The sequence below is a fragment of the Heloderma suspectum genome, chromosome 2, assembly GCF_057233095.1.
Source record: "Heloderma suspectum isolate Gila_16-S chromosome 2, 16-S_ref, whole genome shotgun sequence".
NCBI classification, from domain to species: domain Eukaryota; kingdom Metazoa; phylum Chordata; class Lepidosauria; order Squamata; family Helodermatidae; genus Heloderma; species Heloderma suspectum.
In genome coordinates, this window is record NC_139459.1 from 312,369,246 (window position 1) to 312,391,423 (window position 22,178).

The following is a 22,178-nucleotide window of genomic DNA, read 5'->3' on the forward strand; positions in this document are numbered from 1 at the left end:
ATCATAGTATAGGTTTTGGGGTACCTAGGCCCTGGTACTTTAAATAGCCCCCAACCTTTTTTTGCGAAACGTATGACTTGAAACCCTTAAATGGTTTTCAATCAATGAAATGTCACTGAGGGCTACTTTTTTCTGTTCAGACCAACCAAGCTCCGTATGTAACTGTCTGGCAGGAGTCAACAATTCTGCATCTGTGGGTGTCCTCTCGGCCATTATGGCTAAAAGACCCCCAGGAAAGCAGAGATTGGTGCCTGTGTAATTTAGATCTACCAAATATTGTCGTTTTCTAAGGATGATTTGACTGTTCGGGAGAGAACCTATTTTCCTACTTGGATTCTCACCGCCCTGTGGAGCCCTCACAATTGTAACAATCAACCGCAGCGTAACATCCCCACATATTTCAGCACGGCTTTGCAGGAGATTACTGATATGGGATAGAAAATCTTCTACATGTAAAACATCCCTATGTCTTTTAACTGAAAAAAGAGGATAAGCTAATCCCCTGCGGTCCAATCGTAGTTGGACAAAATCTTGAGGAGAGATTCTCCTATTAACATCATCCAGGATTTGCTGGATCGTTGTGTATAATGCAGTCACAGCCTGTGAGAATGATGTTACATGTTCTAAATTAACAAATCTAAATTCTTCACCTATGTGCATTGACCTGTAATGCTCATGTTCCCACTCCCACCTATGCACAAGTTCTGCATATACTTGCGGGGGTTGGTCCGCATTTGTGTTATTTGTGGGTGGGGTTTGGTCCAACCCTGAGGCATCCCTGGAAGCTTCAGAAGACTGTGAGGTATCTTGAGACGCCACCTCTGGAGGGTCACCCTCTATGCATGCTTCAGAAAACTGTGAGGCATCCTGAGAGCCTGCCATTGGAGAGCAGCTTTTCTTAGGAGGCCTTTGATTTTTACAGGCATAGAGTGTTTTTTTAGCCCTGTTTAATATTTTACTAACCCTCCTCTGCCAGTAAAATCGTGCTTTGTTGAATGTGTTCTTCCTATGCCGTCTTTTCCAACACCTCCGGCGTGGTTTACCACCCCCCAACTTGTACGTGTCTAAAGAATGTGTTGTCATGTGCAGGATACTTTGTATGCATTTTAATATTCTGAAAAGAGCTTACTTCAGATAACCCATCATTATCAGCACTTAAAAACTTGCGTATGGCTGCTTCAGTCTCTGTATGGCACTTCATGAGCTCATAGCCTTCTTTCAGTCTTTTAGAAGCATGTTCAAGCCAATTAGCAAGCCCCCTCCCTGGTTTAGAGATTGCAGACTCTGGGTGCCCTTCATATCTTGATCTCTTTGCCTTTGGTCCTCTGGATGATCGCCGGAGGTGTTGGAAAAGACGGCATAGGAAGAACACATTCAACAAAGCTCTAATAGGCATCATGTTCATTGTCTTGGCCTTTGGCCCTCTGGGGTCATGTGGTTTTACAGAGACACTTTTCACAGTTGCAGGTTTCTGGTCTAAAACCAAAAAAATAAAAAATAAAAATGAGAAGGGGTAGGGCACATCCTTATTAATTAGGTACAAACCTCTCTCTCACAGACAACCCGTCAATGCTTTACCCGTGCCTGCTGGCGGTCCGGTAGCCTGTGGAGTTTTAAAAGGAGCTCTAACAGGCGTTATGTTCACTGCAAAAAGCAATAACCACTTCAGTAGATTCCTACTTTCGATATGATCCCCCCCCCAATCCCTTACCATCATTAACTTTTTTTTTTACCTATTTTATCATCAGAAGGTCTATGTGTTTGTTTTTTCTTGTGGCGTTCTTTGGGGGATTAATCACAGCAGCCTCCTGAACATTGGTTGTGGTTTCTAAAAAACAACAACAACACACACACACACTGCTTTCAGCTTTACAGGAAACCTTAAAAACCACAACACAATTATTAGAAGAATTCTGTTTTATCTGCGCTACCAGATGCCGGTGTGAGTGCTGTCCTGGGCCTTTTCTTGCTAAAAGGATGGCTGGCCATAAAGTCTTCTGTAAAAAACATATATAAAAATAAAACATTATACACATAGCCTGTACTTTTAGAAACAGCATGTTGTTTTTACATTAAAAATACCCCCACCCTCCAAAGCCTTACCCAGTTCTTTATCATTTGACTTAATTTGGTTCATTTCTGTCAGATGTATGATTTCATGAGATAGTAAATAAGGAGAAGGTGCTAGTTTGATCACTCAAAGGTATGTAGAGTCTTGTCTCAAGATTTTGCTCCGCCCCCCCCACTACATATGGTGTGAGAGCCTTTTGACCATTTCTAGCAGACCCCTTGAGAAGCATGGAGGGGGAAACAGCTATGCTAGTTCATGCTTATTTAAGCACAGCTTGTGGGCAAATACCCTATAAAATAGCAAAATGCAAAATGTTCTTAATTTTGCAAAAAACACTTTCTACAATTCAAGACGATATTGAACAGCAGTTAAACCCCCTCATCCTTGATCTCCAAATTCATAGTCTGGCTGATGCGTTCAACACTTTTACTGTGGTGATGCAGTCTGAGTTTGCTGATGGAAAAATCAACTGGGGGCGGATTTTAACCATTTTTCTGTTTGGAGGTATAATTGCACAGAAGCTCCAGACACACAATGGGGCTCTAACAAGACAGAATATAGAAGAACTTGCTAATTTTATCACTGCCTATATCATAAACACCAAAGCAAATTGGATCATGGATCATGATGGATGGGTAAGTTTGAAACACCACACCACACCAAGATCAATATCCCTTGCTACAGATGTGTGTTCTTTTAATATTTATTATGGGTGAGGTGTGGGTGTGGGTTCTAAGATGATAAAGAAGTTATACTGCTCTTGTATTAAAAACAAGACACCCCCCCCAACATAGTGTTTTACCTTCCATAAAAATAGGGCATGATGAAGCTACTATTTTCTATTTATTGCAGGAAAAAGGAGTTGTAAGGACGTTTGAAGATAGAAACGCCTGGATTCCTACACATTCCTTCAATGTGAAGACAAAAATCAAAGCTGCTTGCATGCACTATTTTTCCCTAAAATGGCTGTTGTTCTATGCATAGAGATTGCAGCAATAGCTCTGAATGTAAATATATATATTTGAAAGCATAAAAAATAGTAATAATAGAGAAAAATGGTTAACCTACTGGTGCTCCCTGGTCATGCAGATTCATTTTTACCAATAACTGCAGGTGGATAGCAGCAGGTGGTCCCCCCACATACACACACACACACACACACAAGCCCCCCCCCCCAAACATACAAATTAACTAGAAAATACATGCCTTCTTGATAGACCTGTGACATCAAGACTGCTTTTACGGATTGTTCTATGGATAAGAAGAAAAAAATAGACAGGTTTTAGAGAAAGAGCCTTTTTTTTTTCAATATAACAACCCCAGAAAATATATATATATATATATATATATATATATATATATATAAATGAACTTGCCTGCAGGCATACTGCTCCTCTTTTAGAATATTGAAGGGTGTTTTAGTTTTTCTGCTGGGAAAAATTAGGAAAAGAAGCATAAACTGTATTGCATTTTATTTTAGTTTATCTGCACTAAATATTTATTTAGCTGGCAGAAGGAAAAAGAGTTAAGGTATACTCACATATAAGTAGGCTTCCAGGTCCTTCCCTTCAGGTTTGGGGGGTGTAAAGACACAGAGAAGTGCGGGCTCTTTTTATCAGCGCTAGTCCTATTGTGTGAATTCAGGTACTGTGATTGGATAAAGTTAAGGATCCCCCCGGCCTCCAACCCATCACTAAAAGTTAGTACCACCTACTCAAAAACACAAAATGGGGTTTCAGGTCCCCTGTAATCTACACTGCCCCCATCTGGAGACATGCAGCATGAGCCTTTTCCAGACCAGCCCTCTGACCTGTATTGAAAACTAGTGATAGAAGTTGATTCTTTCAAAAATGATTCTGACAAAAATAAAATATTAAAAAGGAAATAGTTTCCCCCTACATATAAATGCATAAAGTGGGGGGTCCCCTACCACCCCATCATGTTTATTTTTTAAAAATGGATACCTATGTATCCATCATTTTACAGTTATTGAGATTTTTTTCCCTCTCTCCAATATCAGATGTTGACATTAATGCTTTTTTTTTTTTTTACCAAGCTGCTAACAGCAAATGTGAGAGGTCTAGACCATTGCCCCCCCCCACACCCACACCCCTCTTCTAAAGGACATGCCATGTAGGATTTTTACAAAATCCATGTGGCACTTAAGGAATGATTTACTTTTTAAAAACTCCTGAAGGTTTTACTTGTAGCCCTTGTGCTCTGTGTGTTTAATGATTCTTTCAAAAATGATTCTGACAAAAATAAAATATAATAATTTAAAAAGAAAAGGAGGGAATAGTTTTCCCCTACATATCAATGTGTAAAGATTAGATTAGAACACTGGTTGTTTTCCCAACACTGAAATTTAGAAACGCCCTACTCAAAAAACACGTAATGCGGTTTCAGGACCCATGTATCTGAAGACATGCGGCATGAACCTTTTCAGGACCAGCCCTCTGCCCTGTATTGGCAGCTAGTGATAAAAAGCTGATTCCTAAAATTTAGCAACACCCATGCCCAAAGCACGTAATGTGGTTTCAGGGCCCATGTAATTTACCCCCATCTGGAGACATGCGGCATGAGCCTTTTCAGGACCAGCCCTCTACCCTGTATTGGCAGCTAGTGATAAAAAGCTGATTCCTAAAATTTAGCAACACCCATGCCCAAAGCACGTAATGTGGTTTCAGGGCCCATGTAATTTACCCCCATCTGGAGACATGCGTCATGAGCCTTTTCGGGACCAGCCCTCTGACCTGTATTGAAAACTAGTGATAAAAAGCTAATTCCTAAAATTTAGCAGCGCCCTACCCTAAACACGTAATGGGGTTTCAGGACCCATCTCAAAAATGGAAATTAATGCTACACAATCATTTACAGGGGTGAGCATAGTTTTTGGGAAACCTAGCAGCATTTTTAAATGTGTCTAGGGTGATGGGTCAATCGCAGGTAGGCTTATAGTAGGTTTTAAACATAAGGCACAAGTGCTCTGCAGAAAGAACATAAAACTTTCTAACAACACAGGGGAACGTTGTGGTTGGATCCTGATATTCTGTGGACTCCTTTGCTTGATCTGTGTCTTCTTCATCTCAAAAGTCACTTTACCGGGGGGGGGGTGATCATAGGTTTTGGGGGGCTAGCTAGGGTATTTTTTACAAAATATAGGTGGCGCTTAAGGAGTGTTTTATTTTTTAAAGACTCTTGAAGGATGCAGCCCTTGTGATTTCTATGTTTAATGATTCTTTCAAAAACAATTCTGACAAAACAAAACAAAAAATGCAGCAGTTTTCACATGAGCCATTTTATTCAGAGTTTTGCTTTACAGATGTAAGAAAATATTTATAGGACCTGTTTCTAATCACTTTCATTACATGATTTAAAAATACGTGGTCGGTATTTTTCAGGGTTTTATCCAGCAGTTTCAGAGCTCTGTGTGAACGCCCAATTTTAGTCAACAGTATCAACATTTTGTTAACAGAGTCTTGTGTGATCTCAAGACAATTTTCACTATATCTGATTAAAGTGATAATATCCACTACACTTTTAAAACATATTTTCCCTAGGGATGGGGGAGAATTTCTCCTCAAAACTTCGGGGGGCCGAGTGCCAACACATTCGGTCTTCCGAAGGTTGTTCAGGGAGAAATTCTCTGCCCCCCCCACCCCCCTGGGATGGGACTTACCTTTCACGAATGTCCCTCCCGGCGGCGGGTCCCGGTGGTGGTTCAGCAGGTCTTCGTCAGGGGCGGGGGTGGCAGCCGGTCTTTCGACTGGCTGCTGCCGCCGCCATTACAAGAAGAGTTAAAAAAAAAAAACGGCCCTGTGATAGGCGACGTAACGATTAACGTAGCCTATCACGGCTAGATTTGCAAAGTCAGCCGTGATAGGCTATGTTAATCGTCACGTAGCCTATCACGAGTGACTTAAAAAAAAAAAAAAAAGCGCGTACGGCTAATGGCGGCCCCCATTGGGAGCTGCCATTTGCGTTCCTTATTTGGTCCCTGTAGTCTACGTAAAGATTACGTAGACTACGGCGAAAATAAGGGCAACGCAAATAGTGTTAATCGTTACGTAGCCTATCACAGGGGCATTTTTTTTTTTCTTTTGAAGTTCGCGGCCGGGGAGACAGGGCGCTTCTCCCCGGCCTGAATTTCGGCCGGGCGAGGCAGGAAGCCTCCCCCCCCTGGCCTGAACTTCGGGGGGAGCAGCGAAGCGCCTCCCCCCCACCGCGAAGCAAACTGCGAGACCAGGTAAGTGACTTTCGTACACTCCTAATTTTCCCACATAAAATTCTCAGCTTTCTAGAGATGACACTCTTTGGCCAAGATACGCATTCATGTGAAGATTGTCCTGGTGCATCCATTATACATCCAATACATGTATCATGTAGATATTCAATTAAGCAGTGCTTCAGAATTCCAAAAACAGTGGCTCTGACAATGCATTGCATTGCTCTGCGGCGCTTTCTGGGTGAGCTGAAGCTTGTTTCATCCACTTTCAGGCCTAGAATACTTTTCAGGATGACATGGCCTGGCTGCCCCATTGACAGATCAGCACAACCCTAAAAAACAAAATTAAGAAAGTACTTTTGGTGTCTCCTAAACACACACACAGCATGTCTTTAATAACGATGCTACAAATAATCACACATACCTGTATTTGAAAGTTTCCTATTGAGGCTGTCTTCCATAATGCCACCGCTGATGGCCCCTCTGCTTTAATTTCAACAGTTTTTCCAAGACCTTCTGCACCAACAGTATTCACACAGGGGTCCTGAAAAAATGGTACAATCTATTATGAAGCTGTATCCTGCCTGTAACCCTTTTGCAAACTTCGGAAACCACCATAAAATATCCCCTCCAACCATCCATCCATTCACATAGATAGAAACATTGAAATCTTACCTGTGCTACAATGTTCTCTAGTGAAATGGCTTCCAACATGTTCTGCCACATTTGGGAAACCTCGGCCTCCTCCTCGTGTAGAAGTTTAGGTGGTGGAAAAGCAGAGTCATCAGAACTGGTACTAATATACCATTTTCGGGGGTCACGTCCTGCAGCCAGTGGCAGAATACCAGATGGCCCTGGAGAGGTGCTTGGCTGCGCCATGTTCTCTGTGCTGAAAACGTGTCTGGCCATGATAAAAGGCTGTTTTTCTGGGGGCAAGGCGGTCCCTATTGGTCAATGGGGTTGCAAGGCGTGACCTTACAGGGCTAGGCTCTAAGACCTCTTCCTATTGGTCCATGGCGGCGCTGCGAGTTCATAGAGGGGTCACATGACCCCACAGGACCAATCCGGGCGTGGCTTGGAAAAGGCCCCGTGGGCCATCTCCGCACCCGTACCGGCTAGGGCTCTAAAACCAATTCCTATTGGTCCATGGTGGCGTGGCGAGTTCATAGAGGGGTCACATGACCCTGCAGGACCACTCCGGGCATGGCTTGGAAACGGCACCACGGGCCATTTCCGTGCCTGTGCCCCCTAGGGCTCTAAATCCAATTCCTATGGGTCCACGGTGGCATGGCAAGTTCGTAGAGAGGTCACATGACCCCTGTCAGGTGACCCTGAAGGTCATACATGGGGCTTCCGGCTAGGGCAGGACTTCCCGTCTCAACGGGGGGTGGCGCAACTGTCACCTTCGCAAACAGGGCATGGTTTAGAGTTTGATGTGGACCCCCCTCCTTTACTACTTAAGTCCACTATGCATGAATGGGTAAAATTCATCAAGATTTCGCTCTGAAAATGGAATTGTTATACATCCCTATCCTAGGGATGAATGGACGGCCCCTGTCTGGGTTCTCTGGGTGCCCGCACAGCCACTACCCCCACTTGCACACCACCAGACCTGCTTGTGTCCCCGCCCCATTTGCTCACCAAGCCGCTGACACCTGCCTGGAGCCATTCCCGAGTGCCCATCATTCCTGCAGTCACCGTTTTTTTTTTCTTCCCCAAAATGGCGACTCAGGACCTTCCATAAATGTAATATTGCACACATAGCAGCTGTAAAGGCCCTACCTATGCAATATTCAGGCATAAAATGGGCCATTTACACCTGTAATATTGTGTCAATAGGTCCTTAGCTGCTATGTGCACAATATTACATTTATGGAAGTTCCCAAGTTGCCATTTTGAAATAAAAATGGTGGTCACAGGAATGATGGCCACCCTGGAACAGCTCCAGGTAGGTACCAGAAGCTCGGTGAGCATGGGGGGGGGGGCAGGGGCAGAAGCTCAACCCAGCAGCACAAGCGGGGGGGGGGATTTCATCACACTCCAGGGTTCAGCCGAGCACCTGTGCCATCCCTACCCTATCCACCATATCCTAAGATCCCTGGGAGAGTATCCCAGGGACCATAGGATTGCTCTATAAACTGATCCAAATGCTATGCTTCAGCTCATGTTTCTTGGTTTTAGTAAGACAAAGATCCTTACAAACTGTTTAAAACTTCTGCCTTCCTACCAAAGTAATGATGTGTGAAAGTCTTTCTAGGAAAATGTTGCTAGTCCTTATTATCAAAATTTATTTTGCTTTCCTCAAATTTCTTTGGATGGTTCACTTGGCCAGGGATCCCCAAATTTGCTTCCAGTTTCAGTTCAGATGAAATTTGGCTGCAAGTCTACAATAAAGCTATTCATCTTCTTACATATCTCTTCTATCTCAAAAGCATATTTATGTCCTCACTGGGGAGGGTGAGAATTTCATTTCATTTCATTTCAGTTTCAGTAAGAGTTTCCTGAACCTCACAGCATTTTCCATATTCAGGATGAAAAGAAATTGAGATTTAAAATACTGAATGTGGGAGAAATCAAAACTGACAGATCCCTCCATCCAGGCCTAGGACTTGTGCTTTTTGCTCTTAAAATTCTGGCTTTCAACCTACAACACCTTCTAGAACTAACACCGAACAAAGATGTCCTCTTCATCATAGGGGATTGGAATGCTAAAGTAGGAAGTCAAGAAATCACCGGGATAACAGGCAAGCGTGGCCTTGGTGTACAGAATTAAGCAGGACAAAGGCTAATAGAGTTTTGCCAAGAGAACACGCTGATCATAGCAAACACTCTTTTCCAACAGTACAAGAGGCGACTCTACACATGGACATCACCAGATGGTCAATATCGAAATCAGATTGATTATGTCCTTTGCAGCCAAAGATGGAGAAGCTCTATACAGTCAGTAAAAACATGACCTGGAGCTGACTGTGGCTCAGATCATGAGCTTCTCGTTGCAAAAATTCGGCATAAATTGAAGAACGTAGGGAAAACCACTAAACCATTCAGGTATGACCTAAATCATATCCCTGATGAATATACAGTGGAGGTGAGGAATAGATTTCAGGGATTAGACCTGATAGACAGAGGGCCTGAGGAACTATGGACGGAGGTCTGTAACATTGTTCAGGAGGCAGCAACTAAATCCATCCCAAAGAAAAAGAAATGCAAGAAAGTAAAGTGGCTGTCTGATGAGGCTTTACAAGTAGCTGAGGAAAGAAGGGAAGCGAAAAGCAAGGGAGAAAGGGGAAGATATATCCAACTGAATGTTGAGTTCCAGAGAATAGCAAGGAGAGGCAAGAAGGACTTCTTAAATGAACAATGCAAAGAAATCAAGGAAAGCAATAGAATGGGAAAGACTAGAGATCTCTTCAAGAAAATTGGAGATATCAAGGGAACGTTTTGTGCAAAGACACCGGGTTGGATGAATCACAGGTGATTCACAGTGCGGCGAAAATAAGGGAACACAATTTGCGTTGCCCTTATTTTTGCCGTAGTCTACGTAAATCTTTACGTAGACTAGACGTATCAAAATAAGGAACGCAAATGGCGGTCCCCATGGGAGCTGCCATTTGCGTACGTGCTTTTTTTTTTTCAAAGTCACCTGTGATAGGCTACGTGACGATTTGCATAGCCTATCATGGCTGACTTTGGAAATCTAGCCATGATAGGCTACGTAAATCGTTACGTAGCCTATCACGGGTGTGTGTGTGTTGTTGTTGTTGTTTTTTCTTCTTTTTTCGTGGCCGGGTAGATGGGGTGCTCCTACCTGGCCTGAATTTCGCCGGCGAGGGATGGGGCGCCTCCCCCCCAGCCTGAATTTCAGCTGGGCGAGGCGGGGCGCCTCCCCCCCCTCGCCTGAACTTCGGGGGGAGAACCGAAGCGCCACCCCTCCACCGCGAAGCAAGCTTCGAGAACAGGTAAGGGACTTTTGTCCATCCCTATAAGGAAGGCTGAGCGCCGAAGAATCGATGCTTTTGAACTGTGGTGCTGGAGAAGACTCTTATGAGTCCCCTGGTCTGCAAGGAGGTCAGATCAGTCAATCCTAAAGGAAAACAACCCTGAGTGCTCATTGGAAGGACAGATCCTGAAGCTGAAGCTCAAATATTTTGGCCACCTAATGCGAAGAGAAAACTCCCTGGGAAAGACCCTGATGCTGGGAAAGATTGACGGCAAAAGGAGAAGGGGACGGCAGAGGATGAGATGGCTAGATAGCATCACCGATGCAATGAATATGAACTTGAGCACACTTCAGGAGAGAGCGGAGGACAGGAAGGCCTGGCGTGCTATGGTCCATGGGGTCATGAAGAGTCAGACATGACTTAAGAACTGAACAACAACAAATATTCAACCATGTTGGTACTTAATTAGGGTTCTCACCTCTTTTTGGGGGGACAGGCACAGTTGCCCCACCCCCTCAAGCATGAATTCTAACAAGAAACACATCCCAAGATAGTGCTATGCATATAGGAACCATCTAATTCTCACTGGCTTGAGTCATGAGGAACCAAGAGTAGGTTTGGCACTCACTGCAACGATGTCCCTGTGTGCACCACTTTATTTTCACAAATTGGTGGAGGGCATCAGGTTCCCCAAGAGATGCATAGGTTCTCATAAATCATAGTACTTATGGGGTTGTATGACAATCCCCTACATGCTGCACATGGTGATGAGATTATTAATACATAATTTTAAAAAAATGCAAATAAGCTTTTTTTCTGTGTTAAAATGTGTATTTCTCCAAATATCACATGCACCTTGATGTCCTGCAGCTTACTATAATTCCCTCTCCCTGTCCATAATTCCAGATAATTTATCTCACACTTGAATTTAAGCAACTTGGAGTGAAGACATAAATATGCTTTGCAAAGTGCCCAAAGCAAGGGGGTGGGGGTGGGGAGAACAGTTTCTGTATGGCGCTTATTTATGAGAAAACCGCTTTATCTCTTAAAAGGAATTCTTGAAAGCTCATAAACAGAGAAATATTTCATTTTTGAAGAGGCCTGTTTTTCTTGTTCTTTTTTGCTTTGTGCTTCAACACCTCCCACGGCAAGTTAAAAATAGAGGCGCCTCTTAAATAGAAAACACACATTCGGTCCCTCCTGAAATATGCAGGCTCCTTTGTTTCCCTGTCTATTCTGCAAATGCTAACATAAACAGTTTTTAACAAAGCAGCTGAGAATCAGCCATAATTGTAGTCATTTCAATTCCATCAAAGGGATGTATCTTTATTATTTTATAGCTAGGTGATGAATCTGTGACAAAGATTAAAGAGTGCATCTCAGCAGGTAGGCCTATTATATGTTCTGTCACTTGCCTGATTACAAATGCATACAAATGGCATAAACAGAAGAAATGATTTTCTTTTATGCTAATGTTGGCCTGGCCACCTGCACATTTACTAATGTTGGATTAATTGCTCAAAGATGGATTATGACAGGGTAAAGAAAGTGGATGCCTGCCATTATTTTAATCCCATCTCCTTGATCTAGCTATTTGCTGTGGATATGAGGGTCCTAGTGCTTCCACCCATTAGAGCTGTCCCATTTCCTTCACTACAGTAGCAGGCATCTTCTCATAGAGACTTATTAGCAAATTTGGAACTCTTTCATCTGCACCCTCCTCTTTGACCTTTCCCTGCCTGGCCAAGATGTTTCTTTTTCATCAGGACTTTGGCCTTCTGGGTTGGAAAGTTATATTGACCTGACCACTTGCTCTTAGAGATGTTCTAGCTGTTGTTACTTGTCTCTGATGTGATATGTTTCAATTTTTATGATGTGAGATTTTATATATATATAGATATACATGCATACACAGAGAGAGAGAGAGAGAGAGAGAAAGAGAAAGGGAGAGAGAGAGAGAGAGAGAGAGAGAGAGAGGAGGGTCAGAATATAAATACTTTCTACAATGAACATAACGGGGGTGGGGGGAACATCTTGCAAAGCTTTCCTACAGACCTAATTACATTCATTGTAGTATCTGAAAAGAATCCCATGGGTACAACATGTTCCCTTAACATGTTCAATAACTCTGCTTGGAAACTGTCTCCATAAAAGCACTCCTAAACATCCCATCCTCACTCTCTTTTTGTATCACTTTTTTGGATAAAACATTGTATCTTGTTGAAACAAACAAACAAACAAACAAAACAACAGCAATCTCAGCCTTACAATAAATACAGATTTTCATTTCTGAATATTCTGTCAGAGAAAATAAAGGATAGGTTGGCCAGCGTCACTATACACATTTTAAATGCAGGATCACAATGGCTCCCTTTTTCATGTGCTTCCTTTCCCCCTCCTTCTCCCCGTATCTGAGTCTTCCATATCTTTCATTGATCTTATGCCTCTTCTTGCGGCTTTTCCTCTTTTCAAGGAGGGAACTCAAGTGGAAAAAAATGGGGTAATTTGATACCCCATTATCTGAGATCTATTTAAAAATGAAACAAAGGGCATTTTGTGCAGGAGATGCCCTGGAGGGTCATGGCATCATGTAAAGAGCCCGCAAACTTCCGTGAGGGAGCAATGTCACTCACAGCATAAAAGCTCCATGCGAAGAAGCCCTTAACCTCCATTACATATTGCTGCAAAGGTCTCTCACCCTAGTGATGGGTGGAAGCACTAGGACCCTCATATCCACAGCAAATAGCTTGATCAAGGAGATGGGATTAAATGGCAGGCATCCACTTTCTTTACCATAATCGTAGTCATAATCCATCTTCACTCCACACTGAAGTAGCCAAATATATACCAAGGGTGGGCAGGCTTCAAGCATGTCTGATCTCCTTTCTTTCTCACTAGAAAAACTAGTATTCTGTACACTCATTTTTGTTGTCATAGGATTGTTTTCCTCTGGAGTAGCCTAAACATGTACCTGTTGAAATGAACATGGAGGTCCAGACCAGGGTACAGCCGTGTGTTGCTAGATCAGGGGGCTAAAAATCCAAACATATATGCATAGCAATCCCCAGATCTCTCTGATGAACCTGTAGTTTATTTTTCCCTGCAAAGAAAGAGAATTAAATTGCTGTGATTTGTCTTCCTTTGTGTGCTCTATGACAATACCTTGGTTTTACAAAATTGAAAATGCTGCATTACTCAACACTGGTCTGTACCTTAAAATTATTGAGCAGTTACCAACAGTATAGCCTGATATATGAGCAGCCTGACAGACGAACTTGAAGATGTTAACCTTTGCAGGAATACTACTCTGAAAGAAAATAGCTTCCCATGGCAGTTGTGAGATTTGGTTCGGTGACAGTATTCCTCCCTTAATCGATAGGAGAAACAGAAAAATCAAATATTAATGAAGGATGGTTAGCCCAGGTTCTTTGTACGCTGGTAAATGCTTTTTTTTTTCAGTCTGGGATTTGGTATGACACCGCAACACAGAATGAAAAGTGGCATTTTTCATTTCAGTTGTGTCCTGGTGTAACCTCCTTTCCTCTTCTTTTGCTCATTGCCAGGGTGCGTCCTAAAGAGAGACTCCATCAAAATGGAGTCTGCCGTAGGATGAAAATAATGTTGTTGCTGAAGCAAATACAATGTCTCACACTGTGCATATGCCCATCATAATGCATTGTGGTTTGATGGATCATTGAAAGATATTCTAATATATGCCATTACAGCAATATCTTGAATATCTCTGATGTGCATGCAGAATCTCTCACCCACATGGATTTTATTCCATTTCTTAATTTTCTTTTGGTTTGCTTGGCAGGAGGACTGTATCAGAATCACCCCTTGCCTACCCAAAAGATCCTCTTCAGCAATAATGCCCAAAGCAAGCCATCATGTAGAAACTGTATTTTCCCCCTCAATCCACAAAGAGCATCTGACAGGAAAAGTCCACCCAACACCCCTCTGTTTCTCACCTTCAAGAAGAAACGTCTACTTTTAATTGCTCTTTCCTCAGTAGCCTCTGTCTAAAAGAGACACCCCTTGCTGGCCAGTCAATCATCCTTTCGCTCCCCTTTCTAGACTCACCCCAGAAAGATAAGGGGCTCTAGCCTACTTTTGTCTATTGTTCTTGCCTGGGGAAACTCTGCAAACCCCCTGGTGAATCGACACTTGTGGGTGAAAGGAAGTGGGAAAATAAAGAGATGAGACACAATGTATGTTATCCAATTTGTGCCACACGTATTGAAAATCTGCAAAGGGGAGATACTGGGATGGGCCACTAAACTATGCCAGCAATTAGCCAAGCAATATAATGGGTGAAACATTCTCAGCCTGATGAGTGGCGTCTATGAGATTGCCACCTCAGGTCTACCCCCTTTGGGTGGGAGGTAGGCCTTCCCCAGGCCACAAAACCCCAGGTGGGTGAGGTGAGTTGGCCTCACAGGTAACCCTTATCCCCCTGCTGGGGACACAAAACCCTGAGCAGGAGGCCTCAGGCATCACCTGTCACCAAAACAGTGCCTCAGAAAGATCACCAACCAACCCTGTTCTCAGCAGCAGTGCCTGTCCATAGCAGCCTACATGCAGCGAAATGTGACCAAATTAACTTAACCATCAAAACACAACCAGCTTCGCCTAATGGACACTCCTACCCCAACTTACAGCATGAGGCAAAAAGACACACAGCCCTGGCCAATCGGACTATGTGCCAAAAATTCCTACTTGCCCCCCATAAGGGTGACCAGAAGAACCCACACCGCATACAAATAGGGCGGGAGGGAGCCGCGCTTCAAAGAGATGGGAAGGAGGGGCTCGGAGGGCGAAAGGATGCTTCTCAGAGCCCTCCCTCCACTGGTGACACCATATGAAGACCACCAATGGCAATCACTGTCATCTCCCCCCCCCGCAACACTCCCCCCTCCGCCAGGCAAGCCTACCACATACAGAAGTAGACTTCACATTGTATGTAAGTACTGGAACTGTAAAATACTAGTTAGACAATATTGTTCTGTTTACTTTTGAATGCAACTGGCCATTATTCCACTTCCCTTTATTTTGACTCTAAATAAAATAGATTTTGATTGATATTTGGAAAAGGCTGGTGCTTTATAGACTAGAATCTGTCTTACTCCAGCACCTAACCTTCTGTTCTTGTTCCCAGTTTAAGGGGGCACACACTGAGTAAGTCCCAGCCTGCAGGCTGGGAGGCTTGCGAAGAGAGGCTTTACCTCACATGCACAGGTTGTCATCTTTAAAGTCCCTCTGGCCTGAAAACTAGGAGGGGTGGCTCCTCATGTAATACGCACATTACGTATTCATAAGTAATGCATGCTGGGCAGTTCCCTGCCTGTTCTCCTTTGAGAAGAGGAAGGTGTGAGCATACATGGGATTGTTACAGGTGCCTAGGACACCATTTAGCATGGGCTAGGGCTGAAAAGGGGCCATATAAACATATGTAGATGCAAAAGATTACCCTGCTCAATTATGGCCACTAAATGCTTTTCCAAAGGGGAGGGGAGATCTAGTGGAGTCAAATGCTCACAATATTAGCTATCAGAGAACACTTAGGGATGATTCACAGATGCACATCACTTGAATACTCTATGTTTGATTACTGTTCAGCTCAGGCTGATTTTCTTTAGTGGAATGCATTTCATTTAGCTGATGAGTGCAGCAGTGAATGATGACTTGCATTTGTGAGTGGGCCCTCACAAACTGAAAATTGCAAACAGAATTTTCACAGATGGGTCCTGTAACAAAATGTTGCAGTATGGAGTGGCCCTCTTCAGGCAACTCTATCTCATTATCCTTTCACTTGGAGTCTGGGGGATTGGGGCCCCTTCAGAAGGACCAGAAACTGGTTCTGATGCCTCTCCAGAGTCACTGTCTCTGGAGACTTCAGTTTCTGAGGGATGCCAATCCATTCCTGGGTCATGACAAATGGTGGGCAAGTGAGAAGGGCTTCTGTTGCTGATCTTAATGTGTATGCAGGCTGATATGGGTGAAGGTGATCCTTCAAGTAATGTGATTCCAAACCATTTAAGGCTTTAAAAGGACAACAGTCAAAACAAGCACTTTAAACTGGGCTTGGAAATGCACCAGTAACTAGTACAGCATTGGTGTCATATGACCTCAATGCCTCACCCCCCACCACCACTCAGGCAGCCACATTCCGCACCACGTGGCATTTCCAAACTGTCTTCAAAGGCAGCCCCACATACAGTGCATTACATTAGCCCAGGCTGGCAATTATGGATTCCACTTGTAAAGCATTTAGTTCCAGCCCAGTTAGAATGTACATTAAAGGTACCAGAACTATTCCTGGCCTTTCCAACATCTTGAAAGATACCCTGAGCTATATAGAGCCAATCAATGGGATCTCTTGTGACCAGACTGGTGAGAAATAAATTTGAAAATGAATAAATAAATGGATACCTTAAAAACAAAAAGAAGACTGGTGACTTTTATGTCGTGGTATCTCCTTGACATTCTGAAAGTGATGGGAGTACCAGACCACCTTACCTGTCTCCTGAGAAACCTGTACGAGGGTCAAGAAGCAACAGTAAGAACCAGACATGGAACAACCGTTTGGTTCAAAATTGGGAAAGGAGTACGACAAGGCTGCATATTGTCACCCTGCTTATTTAACTTATATGCAGAGTACATCATGAGAAATGCCAGGTTGGATGAATCAGAGGTCGGAATTAAGATTGCTGGGAGAATTATCAACAACCTCCGATATGCAGACGATACCACCCTAATGGCTGAAAGTGAAGAGGATCTCAAGAGCCTCTTGTTGAGGGTGAAAGAGGAGAGTGCAAAAGCTGGTTTGAAACTCAACATTCAAAAAACGAAGATCATGGCATCTGGCCCCATCACTTCCTGGCATATAGAAGGGGAAGAAATGGAAGCAGTGACAGATTTTACTTTCTTGGGCTCCAAGATCACCGCAGACGGTGGCTGTAGCCATGAAATTAAAAGACGCTTGCTCCTTGGGAGGAAAGCTATGGCCAGCCTAGACAGCATAATAAGAAGCAGAGACATCACCTTGCCGACAAAGGTCCGTCTAATCAAAGCTATGGTTTTCCCAATAGTAATGTATGGCTGTGAGAGCTGGACTATAAGGAAGGCTGAGCGCCGAAGAATTGATGCTTTTGAACTGTGGTGCTGGAGAAGACTCTTACGAGTCCCCTGGACTGCAAGGAGGTCAAATCAGTCCATCCTAAAGGAAATCAACCCTGAGTGCTCATTGGAAGGACAGATAATGAAGCTGAAGCTCCAATATTTTGGCCACCTAATGCGAAGAGAAAACTCCCTGGAAAAGACCCTGATGCTGGGAAAGACTGAAGGCAAAAGGAGAAGGGGACGGCAGAGGATGAGATGGCTAGATAGCATCACGGATGCAATGAATATGAACTTGAGCACGCTCCGGGAGAGAGCGCAGGACAGGAAGGCCTGGCGTGCTATGGTCCATGGGGTCACGAAGGGTCGGACACGACTGAACGACTGAACAACAACAACATCTCCTTGACACTTGGTGTCTTTGGGAGTGCTGCATTCTGCTCTTTTTCTTGAGAACAGAGGAACAGGTTCTACTTTAAATCGGTCACAATCAATTAAAAGGAGAGTGGTCCTGCAAGGGTGGAGTTATATACAAAACGTGTAAGAAATTAATTAGAATAGTCTCAAATGCTTTAGATATTAGATTAACTGAAAAAAGCAGAGTGAGGAAAGATTTTTACAAATATTGGATGACCATTTCACTGCAATGTTGTTTTTGAAGACCTTGTAAGAACATGGAAATGCAAATGTTTCAAGATATACTATTTTCTTGAAATGTTCCTTACAATAGAAAGAACATTTCATAGGTTATTGGTACGGTAACCTAGAGAGGACATATTTATTGGTGATACAAAATGAAAAATCTGCCCAGGACTCTGTGCTTATTGGAAGTTTGTCTCTTGGGTGAAGAAAGAATTTAAAATCGCCTTGTTGAATCAATTTGTTCATTCTCTTGGGGTGCTTTCTTTATGAATGTTTTCTTTGCAGTTGTGCTTAGTTTTTCAGGGGCAAGTTCAGACAAGATGCTATGAGACCCAACTGTGCTCTCTCTCACCTTCTTATATTCTATGTGGAAGTGTCCTACTCTGCACCCGAAAGGCACAAATTAATTGCTTCTATTCTGCCCAGACATGCAAAGGACCAACTTCTTCTTGGACTGATGTCAGGGTCATTTCTACTTTCCCCCAGGAAGTCTAAAGGACCATTCTGTTCCTCAGTTACTGTTAGCAAAGATAGCATCTTCAATCCATTCAAGTCCCATTCAGAAAGTAAAGATTAAAGAATCATCACAGCCAGGGATTGGTTGCATGATAAAAGTTGATCGGATTATATATTTTCTCAGTCCTAATTTGTTTGAACTAGAAGCCTGCAACCCAGGAATTGGCTGGTTGGTTAGTTCAAATCAACATGTGAAATTCATCACCCCATCACACTCCACACACCCACTACTTCTTGCCATTCCATGTCCCCTGACAACTGCCAGATCACAGGCAACCTGCCGTGGTTACAGTAGAAGTACATTTAGACCTAGCAACTTAAAAAAAAAAAGTTATGCCATCAAATCGGCCTGTTCAGGCCCTTTTGACTCCTTTACTTACTCCTTTGGCTGCCAGCTTCCTCCCTACAAGACAGTGAATGGGCAACAAGAATAGCACTTCCCTAGAGGAAAGGCTACAACATTTGGGGCTTTTAAGTTTAGCAAAAAGGCAAATAAAGGGGAATGTGATATAAAATTATGCAAGGTATAGATGGGAGAGATTTTTCTTCCCCTCTCATAATACCAGAATTCAGGATCACCCAGTGAAATAGACAAGCCATTCTATTCAGGACAGACAAAGAAGAAGAAGCTCATATAACACACCTTTATTTTGTGGGAATTTATTGTTAGAACATGTGGTCATAAGTATAGGTGGCTTTATAAGCAGATTAGGCAAATTACTGGAGGACAAAGCTAAGAACTAATACTAGGTATTACTGGAGGACATATACCTCAGAGGCAGAGTGCCTTTGAGTACCAGTCATGAGAATTAACAGCAGAGTGAGTCTTCATGTCCTGCATGCAGCTTTCCAGAGACATCTGGTTGGTTACTGTGGAAAACAGGATTCTAAACTACATGGCCCACTGGTCTGATCACGCAAGGGCCTTCTTATATTCTACCAATTGTGCACAGATCTTTCTGATCTTCAGTCCAAAGTATAGTTTTTCTCCAGTCCTACTGTAGCAGCCATATCGGGGGTCAGACTAAGTAGCCTCATGCAGTCTCATGCTTCATGTTCTTGCTGAGCTCTTTCTCCCTTGAATGTATTGTTGCAAGCTGACGAGACACAGGAATTCCTTGTCTTGTCAAAGGTCATACAATTGTATATCTTGTTCTCTGCTGTTCTCTTCTGTTCTCTCCTTATCATGGCTACCCTATAACCCAGTTCTTGTATTATAAACAATGGCGCTAGGAGAAGAAATGTTGAGGACTGCAACCCCACGCAGGAGGGAGAGGAGGAGCCATTTCCTATGTGTCACAATATCTATAAAAAAACAATGTGCTAATGTAAATCGGGGCTTCTGGCTCTTTGGAAATGATTCCAGCCTTAAGCCCGCGCGATAAAGAAACTCTTTTTCCTTCACTCCGTGGTCTCTCTGACTCTGGGTTCTGCAACATAAATGGTGCCGTGACTCGGATGTGGCAGGCTCTGAGCCAGACAGGTGGCATTTGCCTGCTTTTGATCGCCACACTGGGAAGACGAGCTCGGCGCATGGCTCCCTTTCTTGGCGCCACCGACTTTTTGTCGAGTGAATGGGAGAAAGCCTGCACCGGGATCGCCCAAACGGCAGCGAGCAGCAAGAGAACCTTGGGAAGCGGAGGAAGGAACTTGAGCCCTTCCTGTATTGCAGCTGCAATTGAGTTGAAACCCACATTGGAAGCCTTCAGGAGAAAGGCAAGTATATGGGAAAAAGAGGGCCCCGCCTTTAGGGAGAAAGGCCACTGGGCAGAAAAAAAGAGGGCCCCGTCTTATGAAGAAGGTCAGTGTTGGTGGTATACGTATACAAAAGAACCTACTCCTTGCGGGTAGAAGGGGGGCCTGATCACACCCCCGAGTGGGTGCCAGTACTCAGCATGGCCAGTACTCAGTAGGAAGCTGAGGAAGCTGGGGAAGCCGCTTTCCGCTCTGGTAAAAAAAGTGGGAAAAGTGGGTGGCAGGGACATATGAATGAAGTGATGAAATTGATGATTGTGTGAGCGGCTACTACGGTTTCTGATGCATACCGTTGACCGTCCGGGTGCCCAGGCCAGCAGCAAAGTGCGTGGTGTGTAAAATCCTCTTGTGTCGGCCAGTGAGACCCCTTACTCACTGACCAATTCCCATTCCCTCATTGTGTCTGTCTCCAATTTAGGAGGGAGGCTATGGGTGGTGGGGGAAGCAAACCTTGCACCCCCTTGGGATGTATGCTAGCAAATTTTAAGAAAGGTTTTAGTAGAGATTTTGGGGACCTCCCCATGAATCCTCAACGGTTGCAGACTTTGTGTGAAATAGAGTGGCCGTCTTTTGGTGTAGGATGGCCTACTAAAGGCTCTTTGGAGCCCAGCAAAATCAGCCATGTATATGCCATTGTGGTTGGGAGACCTGGGCACCCCGGCTAATTTCCCTACATAAACTCGTGAGATTCCATAGTCCGCGCTTCTCCTCCATGGCTAAAGAAATGCCTAGAATCCCAGGCAAAAGTTTTGGTGCTCAGAAAAGAAAAATTGGCCAAGAAATTACAACCAGTGTTAGAAGCCCCGTGTGAAGATCTGGCAGAGCTAACGGCGTTTCCACCTGCTTATGCCCCGCTTCCACCACGGGCCCATGTTACTGTAAGACCGCCCCGTCGAGATCTAGATCCGGTGGCTCCTGAGCCCCTGCCATCCCCCCTGCAGAGGCATTGCCCCTCGCTTTGACTTAGAACTGTCGCCATCAGTTTCAAGCCCCACCGGCAGTAATTCGCCGATTTCAGCTACGGTCCTCAACTCCCAGATATTGTCTGCCGAGACTTTCATCTCTATGGGATCGGGAGGTTCCCCTCTTACACCTCAATCAGCATTAATAAAAGAAACTGAAGAACTGAAGTGTGGGGCAGAAGATTTAATAAAATCGGCGGTGACCCTTAAAAAGATGTGTTCTCACAAAAAAGAGGAGGCGAACTCGTCTACTGCTCATCAATCATCGTCTACTGCTCAAGACTTGCACCCCCTTAAGATGTATGTCCAAAAAAAAAAAGGAAAAAGGTTTTTTTTTAAAAAAAGATTCAGAATAGAGAGAGAAAACAGCAAAAAGCTCAAGGTCGAGCTGAGAGAAAAAAAAGAACAAGATCTGAGGCTGTTAATTAGAGAAATGTTGCAGGACAGCCTGGCTTTTAACAAAGTGTGGGAGCATGAGAATGTAAGGCCGAAGAAGCAGCCTAGCGTGCCGAGAGGGGGGGCAGGAAAATTGCCCACAAAGATCTTAGTTGTGCAACATCATCACCTCGCCTAATTGAGATGAAATCCCTAAGAAATGGAAACTGTAAATGAAGACCCAGAAGATGAAGGCGCAAAATGGAAAATAAAAGTGAAGAGTCAGCCCCCAGAGCACAAACTAGACCCCTCTTCGAGTGAAAAGTGTGCCATAAGACAGTCCCAAGGCAGAATGAAGCGGAAAGACCACAATGAAGATCTCTGTCAAGGTAGCCGTGTTTAGCTTTGAACTGTCCTAGAATTTCATAGAGCCTGTAGACCATCAGCTATATGATTTCTGAAGAGCGTAACCGTTAAGCTTTTGCCGTGGGATTCCCTGCAATGAAGAAATCTCACTGATTTAAGTGTCCAGTGTTACACTGCCTAAGTGTGTGCTGAAGAGACTGAGAAAC